Raw genomic sequence first — 9,223 nt, 5'->3', positions numbered from 1 at the left:
ATCAATATTATATATTATTACGTAAAGGACAAGACAAGGAGACAAAGGAGTCACGGACGATATAGGCCACGTGGAAGTATGGCGCCAATAGAGAACACACACGCCTTCATTCAACAAACGAACGTGGAACGAGTGGAAACCATTAAAACAAAGGGCTTTCAAATTGTAGTCCCCACCACATGCGAGCAAGCACAATGAGACATGACCAAAAAAGCGGTAGATAGAAAACGATAAGAGCGAGAGTTAGAAGAAGCTAAATTAATCATCTTCACTCTATCTTCTTTAGAGAAAAAAAATATAAGAAATTAGAAGTCGTGGTGGGCATTTGACCGCCGCACACAAAGCTATACATCCATGAGTCCATTTCCTCTTCAAATTGGTCTCTGTCCAGTCTTTTCTCCACCTCTCCCTGATCCTAGTTTTAGGATAAGGGGAAGGAAAGAAAAGGGAGGAGGGGGGAATCAAAGCATTACCCGAATTCCAAAGCAAAAGAAAAGGTAAAGCTAGTCAATACTTCGAGCCAATTGTGGTCGACCACCATCTTTCCTTCCTCGATGCCTCCTCGACCCGGAACCGGAAGTGCCGAGCATCAGCAACAGCAGAAGATGAAGATGGGAATGGAGCATCGTGCCGGCCGGGTCCTCTCAAATCACCGACACCCTCAGGAGAAACAAAATGGATGAACTTGGCCGGAGTCCATTTGCGGCGGCAATTCGACCATCATCTATCTCTTCTCAGGCTGCCAGCACGCAGCGAATTGTCGTTCCCTGCTACAAACCAACCGTTTTCTTTACAAATGAGACCTCCATTATCCACTACCGGCTCTATGAGTATTTATTTACCACTAGTTACTTCTCGAACTAACAAATGCTCGACTCTTTTCTTAAAGAAGATGGAAAGAGGGAGGGAGAATTACCGGCCGCAGGTTTTCTGATCAGCTGCAGGCTTCAAGGACACAGCCGGCAAGGACAGGTAAGGAAATGACGCGGGCATAAGAGGGTGGGGAGCGCCGGAGGCGGCGGACTGGGCAGCCGCAGCAAGATGAGCGGGATGGAGGAAGCCTGGTGGAGGCATCCCTTTCATGCCGTTGGCGGCAGCGGCAGCAGCAGCAGCAGCCGCTGCAACAGCTTTTGCAGGATCGGTTGTTAGAGCGGAGGTGCCGAGGGGCAGCATCCCGGAAGAGCCTGGTGTCGAGTTTAACTGCTGCTGCTGAGCCTGTTGAGATGGCGGTAGTTCGGATGGCGTCTTTGATGATATCCACCAGCATTGGAGTGAGGGGGCTGGGCTTGCAGGTAAGGATTCGAGAATAAGAATTGAGCTTGAGGGAATGGTTGCTGCTGCTTCTGTGATTGTTGAGCTTGCTGCTGTTGTGGTTTGGTGCTTGAATTTGGAGGAGCGATGTGGGGGTGGCCAAGTATGGAGGAGGGCACATTTCGATTGTTGCTCGCTGGAGAAGACTTCTGTCCTGAGCTCGACACACAACTCTTGGTAGATGATTGTTGAGGAAGTGATAATGGGGCCGGCCGACGAACCAAGTTTCACACTCGCAGAAGCCCGTGGGTTCCCATTGGCGCTCTTGGAGACCGAATTCGGGGGAGAACCAATGGCAATGGCAGAAGCAGATGAGGATGGTGGATTTGCTGGTCCCTCCAGCAGGCACTGCTTTCGTTGTATTCATACAGAAAGAAATCTGGGTTTGGTGGCTTTGAGCAGGAAAAGATTGTTGTTGAGGTGCTCTGCCTTGCTGCTGGGCAGGAGGATTGTTCTTCGCCACCGGTTGAGCAGGAGCCTGGGGAGGGGCAGGCGTTGTTGCTGCTCTCGTAATGGAGGCCTTCCACTGCGGTGACTGGGAGGAGTTGCCACCCTGGATGAAAGCTTGAGGAAAGCCGGCCAAGGCTTGAGGAAACTTGGTCACAGTGGAGACTGCAGGAAGACGCTCTGAGCAGACGGTGGCACTGTTGCTCGAAGCCAGAGGACTTCATGGATGCGAGCTGGGCCTGCATCTGTTGCTGCTGATGCTTCTGAAGTTGAAGAAACTGCTGCTGCTGCTGCTGCTGCTGCTGAGAATTGGGAATATTTACTACCGGCACTTCAGCAATTGAAGTGGTTGTGGAAGCAGGACCAGAAGAACGGTTTGCAGGAGCTGGGATGAGACCCAAGGTCCGAGATGAGCTGTCCATGACACCCGCTGCCAAGCATGGAAGAGAAGGGAGGTCCACCATCCCGGTTTAGAGAAGCTAAAGGAATGTTGCAGACTAATACCAGGAGCTTTGCTGCCTGTGATCACCCTCCTTTCCTCTTCGCCAACAGTATTTGCACTAATTGATCCCCACCACCTGAAGATTTCCCATCCTCAGGATGGGTCTTCTTCTGTTGTGCTGCTTCGGCGGTAGCAGCAGCAGCAACAGCTGCTGTAGCAAACTGGCTGTATCCATGTCTGGAAGCTTCAGGGAGGGCCTGAAAGATGGCGTGGTTTTGCGCCATGGAAGAGAAATCAAGGCCTGGAGCAGCAGCAACCCCATTGAAGGAGATAAAAGGCATAGCAAAGCTTGGGATGATGTGAGCTCCCACTTTCATACTCTGGTTCTGTTGAGGCTGCTGCTGCTGCATATGCATCTTATCCCATGCCCCCCACCACCACCCAATGCTGCTGCTGTGGCTGCGGCAGACATCAAGGTAAAATTCTGAGGATGGATCGGCATGCAAAATTGTGAGCGTAGACGTTCTTCTGAGCTTGACAATTCCTACCATCAGTGCTTGATGGGCTGTCTTCCAAAGGCTTATCACCCTCCCGTCTCCGTGCCTGGTGGGGCAGCAAGTGCTGCTGCTGGTTTGCTGCCGGAAGGCCATGATTGCTTCCACCAGCACCGCTGGGCCCCACCTCCCGGAGCCTGCAGTGGCTGTGGATTGCTTCTGGGAGGATGACGATCCACTTGATGTGCTTGCGTGCTGGTGGCCTTGTTGTTGGGTGTGGGGAGGTTGCTGCGGTCCCAGCAGCTGCTGCTGCTGCTGCTGCTGGAGTTGAGATGGGTGAAGCATCTGAGAAGAGAAGAAAGGCCCATTGAAGAAGGGCATTGCCTGGGCGGGATTTGCTCCTCTGAAGGGCGGAGGTCCTGCAACATGTGCAGGATAGGAAATGGTATGCATTGTTCTGCAGTATCGCAAGATATTGAGGCTCATTCGGGGGCAGGCCAGCAAAGCTCAAGTTCATCGTAGCTGCCGATCCACAACCGGTTCCAGTGCTCACCATTGCAGAACTAGAGGCACCTGAAAGAAAGTGCCCCATTACCAGTCCCTGGAGTAGATTTCGATGCTCCAGATCGGGTAGTCGCAGCAGCCACTGCAGCAGCAGCAGCTGCTTGCTGCTGGTTGAGAGGGAAAATGAATGTCGGGCCATGCTGAAGAAAAGAAGATTTTGGTGGTAAGCATCAGGAGTTGCTCTCTCTGATCAGCATTCTCACATTGATACAGTAAAAGGAGGATAAAAGCCATACCAGCATGTTGCTTGTTGAGCCAGACTGGGGCATCTGCTGGCGAACTAGCTGCTTCTTTTCGGCAGCTTCGGTTGGGGATTATTTGCTGCCGGCGTCCTCTCCTTCGAGGGTGGTCCCTTAAACGCTGCTACCACTGGTGCCCCCTTGTTATCTTGAGAGGAGGCCGTATTCTTCCCATCGGAAGAAGGCAAGACACTGAGATTGCATGGCTTGGCTCCATACAGTGGAGCAGCGCCAGCTGCTGCAGGCCAGAAAGGATTCATCCTTGAAATTCTCTGGTGGTAATAAATATTCTGTGCGATGTAGCCGTGCGTCACGCAGCGCTTTGGGCGAGGCTGCGGCGAGAGGAAGCTGGGAGGCTGCAACACAACAATCCATCAGATGTAAAAAGGAGAAACAAAGAGAAGGGGACAGCAAGGAGAGTGGACAGAAAGAGACCTGTAAGCTATTGGAAACCACCTGTCGTCCCATCCATGGGAACGACCGCCGGCAGAGATGGAACTTGACCCATGTACCTATTAATGAAAAAGAAGATGAATCTTCTTTCCAAACGTTATCATAACAAACCTAGAACGAAGAACAAGAACGAATTGCGCACCCAAAAGGGGGAAGGCTTCCTGGCCAGCCTGCAATTGTCATTGGCATAGCAGGGGGCGATGGAGATGGAGATGGAGCTACGACCAATTAGAGGAACAAAAAATCAATGTCGGATCTCTGAAGGTAAAAAGGATAAAACTAGCAAGAGAGAGAGAGAGAGAGAGAGAGAGAGATGATTCAACAAGGATTCTTACCAGCCTTCTCTTGTTTTGGCTCAAACTTGGGTGACTTCTGGAGTTGGAGTTTGCTGTTGCTGTTGCTATGGCTGTCCTTGTCTGGCTTCTCCAGATCAATTTGCAGGTCAAGGGTCGTCTCCTTCACCTTTTGCTTCTTTAAATCAAATTCCTCCTGCATAGAATTGTCAACCTTCTTATTCTCCAGAACCATTTCATCTACTTTTGCTGTTTTCTCCACTGCCTTTTCTTCTTTCTTCTCAATGTCCACTTTCAATGCCTACCAAATAAATAAATAAATAAAGACCAAAATCTACGAAATTAACATTGTGATAACTTCTACAAGTAAATTTACTGAGGTCCCCTCACCGTTTCAATCCCTAGACCCTGAGACTTGTGATCTGCATCGAAGTCACACAAGCTGTCCCTCTCTGGAGATAACTTCCCAAGGGGAGGAGCCTGAAAAAAACACCCGGATTGCTCCAATATCCATTGCTACCCAAAAAAATCTCAAGAAATATTCATGCATCGAAGAGGCACTCACCATTAGATCAATGCAGAATTTCTCTTCCCGACGGACATCAGATGACAGAGCTCTGCAAAATTAACCCAAAAAACACCAGATATCCATCTCACAAGTGAAAATCTTAGCATATAAAGCAAGACAGACAACCGGTCAGATCTCAAAGCTTACGCTTTTGCCAAGGTTTCTTCACTATGATTGACATCCGAAGCAGCCAAGGGAGTTTCCTTTTCAGGTGGGGTAGGTTCTTCCTGGTTCTCTATCTGATTTTGGCCATCTGGTTCTCCCTTCGAAAGCTTCGAATCAGGAACTGGATTGTTTCCTATCTTTGATGATTCTTGCTGTACATCCAAAGGGGCTGCTGCAACTGGAGGAACAGAGAGATCATTTGAACCACCACCGTTTGCAGTGCTTGGGCATGCGGTGTTCTTCTCTGATCTCGGTGATGAAGCCTCTTCCTTCATCTGGTGCTCCACTTCCATATTAGAAGCCTCTTGTGCGAGTAGGCCCCCGGACTCGAGGGTCTTTCCTCCTCAAGCTTCAGAGGCCTCGGCTTCTTCCTCTTTGGACCTGGAGAAGGGCAATAACACCATCAGAATGATAAATTGATTAAAAAAAATAAATCTTTGATGGACGCTACGCACCATCGGTAGGCAAAGAAGTGGGGTTAGAGATAAGATTGGAAGGGGGAAGAACAGATGATGGCAGAGATGCCGGAGGAGCAGGGGAGATCGAGTTTGGAGAGGAAATTCTGGATTTGGCTTCATTGCCAGACCCACCATTTGTGTCCCTGGAATCAATCTTGGAGGTCTCCTGCTTCGGTGCGCATTGGAATTGTTTGGTCATCCATACAAAACCTCGGCGACCTCGATCTCGATATCCTCCTGGACCGAAGACGGCGACTTGGAGACCTTCAGCGGCCGGTGCTTGGATCCACTCATCTGTTTCTGAAACAAACAAGGCCATGAGCAAAAGCTTGTGTGGGGGTCGGTAAGAGCTAAAACTGGAGAAAGATGATGAGACGAAGAGAAGGGAATCGGACCATCTTCTTCCGAGCGGAGGCGTTGGAGGAGGAAGGTGAGATCTGGGTGGTGGAGGCAGGGCTGAGCCTCGAGGGAGAGGTCGAAGCTTGCCGGGGAATCTGCTCTCCACTTCCAGAGCCACCTGAAACCCAACATTCATGTGACCTTTTCGTAGATGCTGCATCACCAAGAGCAAGATAAAACCAAAGGCTTCAACAAACCAACTCTAAATTAGAGGAAAAAAAAAATCAAAAAACAAAAAATCTTTTCCTCCTCCCATATCTACGCTCTCTCTCCCCATCTTCACCTACCGGACCGGGCTTTCCTTGGTACGGAGAATCCTATCATCTCGTCTGCCTTCCAGACTGGCGGAGTCCTCGTGACCTTGATTGGCAAGCTCTTCCTGTTCTGCTGGTGGTGGTGGTGCTGGTGGTTGCTCTGAGATAGTGGAGACGACGAGGAGGTCGGATTTGGAGGAGGCAGAGGAGGCGGCAGCCGGGACGGCCACGGACACGTCGTCCTCCTCGTCGTCCTCCTCCTCGTCGACGCTCTCATCGGAGCTGTCGTCTCCTTCGTCGTCTTTGTTGCTACCCGTGCAGTATCCTCTCGCCTCTCCTTCTCTTGCTCCGGCTTGATCTATCCCGATCTCGATGCTTCTTGCTCCCTCGATCCCGAAGCCTCGTGATCTCCGCCATCTCCATCCCTCCATCTTCCTCTATACATGTTTTCAAATTTCAGCAAAAAAAAAAAAAAAAAACCATTAAAATTCCAAAAAAGACAGAAAAAAAGGAAGCAAAAAAACAGAAACACAGATCTGAGGAATCGGACCAGGAGAGTCTCTCAAGCTGCTGCTCCGCTGCCTCCTCCTCGACAACCCACCATTCATCGCCGCCCCGGTTCCTCTTCTCGCCTCCCGATTCCGCTCCATCTCCCTTCGATCTCTTTCATCCAATGGGTTCACCTCTCTCTGCTTTTTCTCATCTTTCAACCCTTCACTCCTCCGACAACCGATCTCCGGAGTAGATCTCCGCCGTTTCTCGACGGTTTTCGACGGAAAGGTGCAAAGAACCGACTCCTCCAAGGAATTAGATCGCCAATCCTCGTCGGAATCCTGGGAGAAATCCGGAAAAGGAAGGATTTTACGAGCCAGATCTTCTACTTCTCCGCTGCCTTCTCTTATCCCCCGTCCTTTGCTGCCGCTCTCTCCTCTTCTCTCCTCTTTTGTTTGCTTTCTTTACCTTCTTTTCTGCTGCCCGTCTCCTCTCCTTTCGGTTTTGTCACTCCCGCAACCCAACCCCCTCACACGAGCCGACGGACGAGATCGATTCCCCTCTCGGTCTCTCAATCCCGTGCATCCATTTCGCGTCAGCTGTGATTGGTCCGGTGCCACCGTGGCTGAACTCTGCACCGTCTGATTCGCATGGGCAAAGAGACGCCGGACCACAACAGCCCTAGTGGCCACGTGTAATAAATATCGTTTCTTTTCCCCCAAGCACCACCAATTACTCGATTTGGATCAGTTATACGCTTTGTCGTCTACCGATCGACAGGAGTCCTGATATCGCCTAGGGAATCATAGAAGGTCCGGTATAGCGGTATCGGCACCGGCTATAGCCCGTCGCCCAGGGTTGCGTGCCCAGTCATGCTCACTATCTTCCCTTCCCGGTGGCCTCATCGCCCTCTGTTTTCGGTCGCCAGACGGCGAGGCCCACCTGGAAAGCGACGGGAGGGCAAACAAACGGCTCAGATCTCGTGATTCCGCCCGTGAATCGCTGATCTTCGTTCGATCTCCAGGCTGAGGTGGCGGCATCCTCGCTGAAACTGCCGAGCCTGGCGACGCAACTTTCGCGACGCCTTGCTGGCAGGTACGATCACCCGCCTCGGTCATACCTAGCCACGCCGTCCGTCGATCTCCATCATTCCAACGGTGGAGATTTCCTGCTCTGTTCCAAGCGAAGATAAGTCACGGAATTTTTTTCTAGGCGCCGCTGAGGCCCATCGACCATGACTTCTATTTTCTCGCGCTCCCTCCATGTCTGACTCGCCCACGTCCCGCTCCGTGACGTCATCGGGTCCCACCACGTCACTACCTCCCCAGAATAAATGACAAATAAAAAAATAAAATTACCACAGCGTCCAAAGGCTGCGTTGCTTTTTCTTTTGTGGGACGCTCCATTTAATCACAGCCGTTGATCGAACTTTAAATGGCACGAAAAGGTCCCACTTTAGACGGGAGAGATCACATGCATCTCGTGTACCGCTACGGACGGTTCAGCAAAACCCGCCCGCCCTCTCCGTCCTTTTCCGAATATCAAATCCAGTCTCTCGATAAAACGTCACCGAGCCCTGCAGCCCGACACGTGTCCTACCGAGTTTGTCTGTCCGGATGGACACGTGGCGCTCTGCGGGCATCTCATTGGTCATCTCGGATCCGGTGATTGCCCATCCGCTCCCACTTGCCCACGCCCCCACTGCCACCAAATACCTTACAAAATCACGTTATCAGATTAATACGGCATTAAATAATGAACTTAATAAAATTTTAAATATTTGTTTAGTAATAAAAAACAAAATTCCTTGGTCGTGGGCCCCGTGGTTGGTGGGGCCCGCGAAGCGCTCGGATAGTTGGATTCCTCCCGATCGCGTTTGTCGCACGCGCCAACCGATGGATAGGTCTCGAGAAGCGCGCGAGTCTTCCATGTGTGCTATTATGCCACGTCATCATTGCCGACGTGGACTCCCTCGCGGCCGCTGAGGGGAGAGAGAAGGAAAGGAAAAGGGCCCAAATGAAGGAAGTGGTGTGACTTTTTTTTTTTTTTTTTTGGGTGAAGAAGGAAGTGGTGTGATTATTATGGCCGAAGAAGAGAATAAACAAACCACCACTTCTCATTTCTTATGCTTCTCCTTTTTTTAATCCCACAAGCATTATAATATATTAACCTTGTGATTCACAAACAGACACCTTCATTTCACCTTTCTCCATCCTTGTACCACCCTCTCTCTAATAAAAAAGCCTAGAGAGAGAGGCGTGGGCCCAAAGATGTACCACAAAGAAAGCAGGGTGGGGACAAAAGTGTGGCCTAGTATTAAATTTCCTTCTTTAATGGGAGGAGATAGTTAATCCATTAATTATGGGGAACAGTTGTGCTTGTTAATATTTTATGTTTTCTTAATTGGAAAGCATGCATGCTGGGATTTTTTATAGGGCTAAGAAGATGTAATAAATTAATAAAGATCATGTTTTTATAGGGAAGGAACCCATCTCTTTCATCTGAGTCGTACACGAAGCCCACGTTACAAAAGCACAAGCCTTTTACCATATTATACATCGATATTTTATTTGATTGAGTATGCTATTATATAGCATACTAGTTTAATAATGAGATGCTTCTTTTTTAATTGACTTTGTTCATA

At 50.0% G+C, this 9,223-nt stretch overlaps 2 pseudogenes; one reads left to right on the top strand and one right to left on the bottom strand.

The window, feature by feature from the left end:
- LOC105046500 (uncharacterized) overlaps nucleotides 1-9,223 on the top strand; it is a 73,709-nt pseudogene that overhangs the window by 30,763 nt on the left and 33,723 nt on the right.
- Nucleotides 244-7,082, bottom strand: LOC140858621 (protein TIME FOR COFFEE-like; annotated as a pseudogene).

This window comes from Elaeis guineensis, chromosome 6, assembly GCF_000442705.2.
Source record: "Elaeis guineensis isolate ETL-2024a chromosome 6, EG11, whole genome shotgun sequence".
In the NCBI taxonomy this organism is placed as follows: Eukaryota; Viridiplantae; Streptophyta; class Magnoliopsida; order Arecales; family Arecaceae; genus Elaeis; species Elaeis guineensis.
This window is presented reverse-complemented; position numbering and strand designations above follow the sequence as displayed.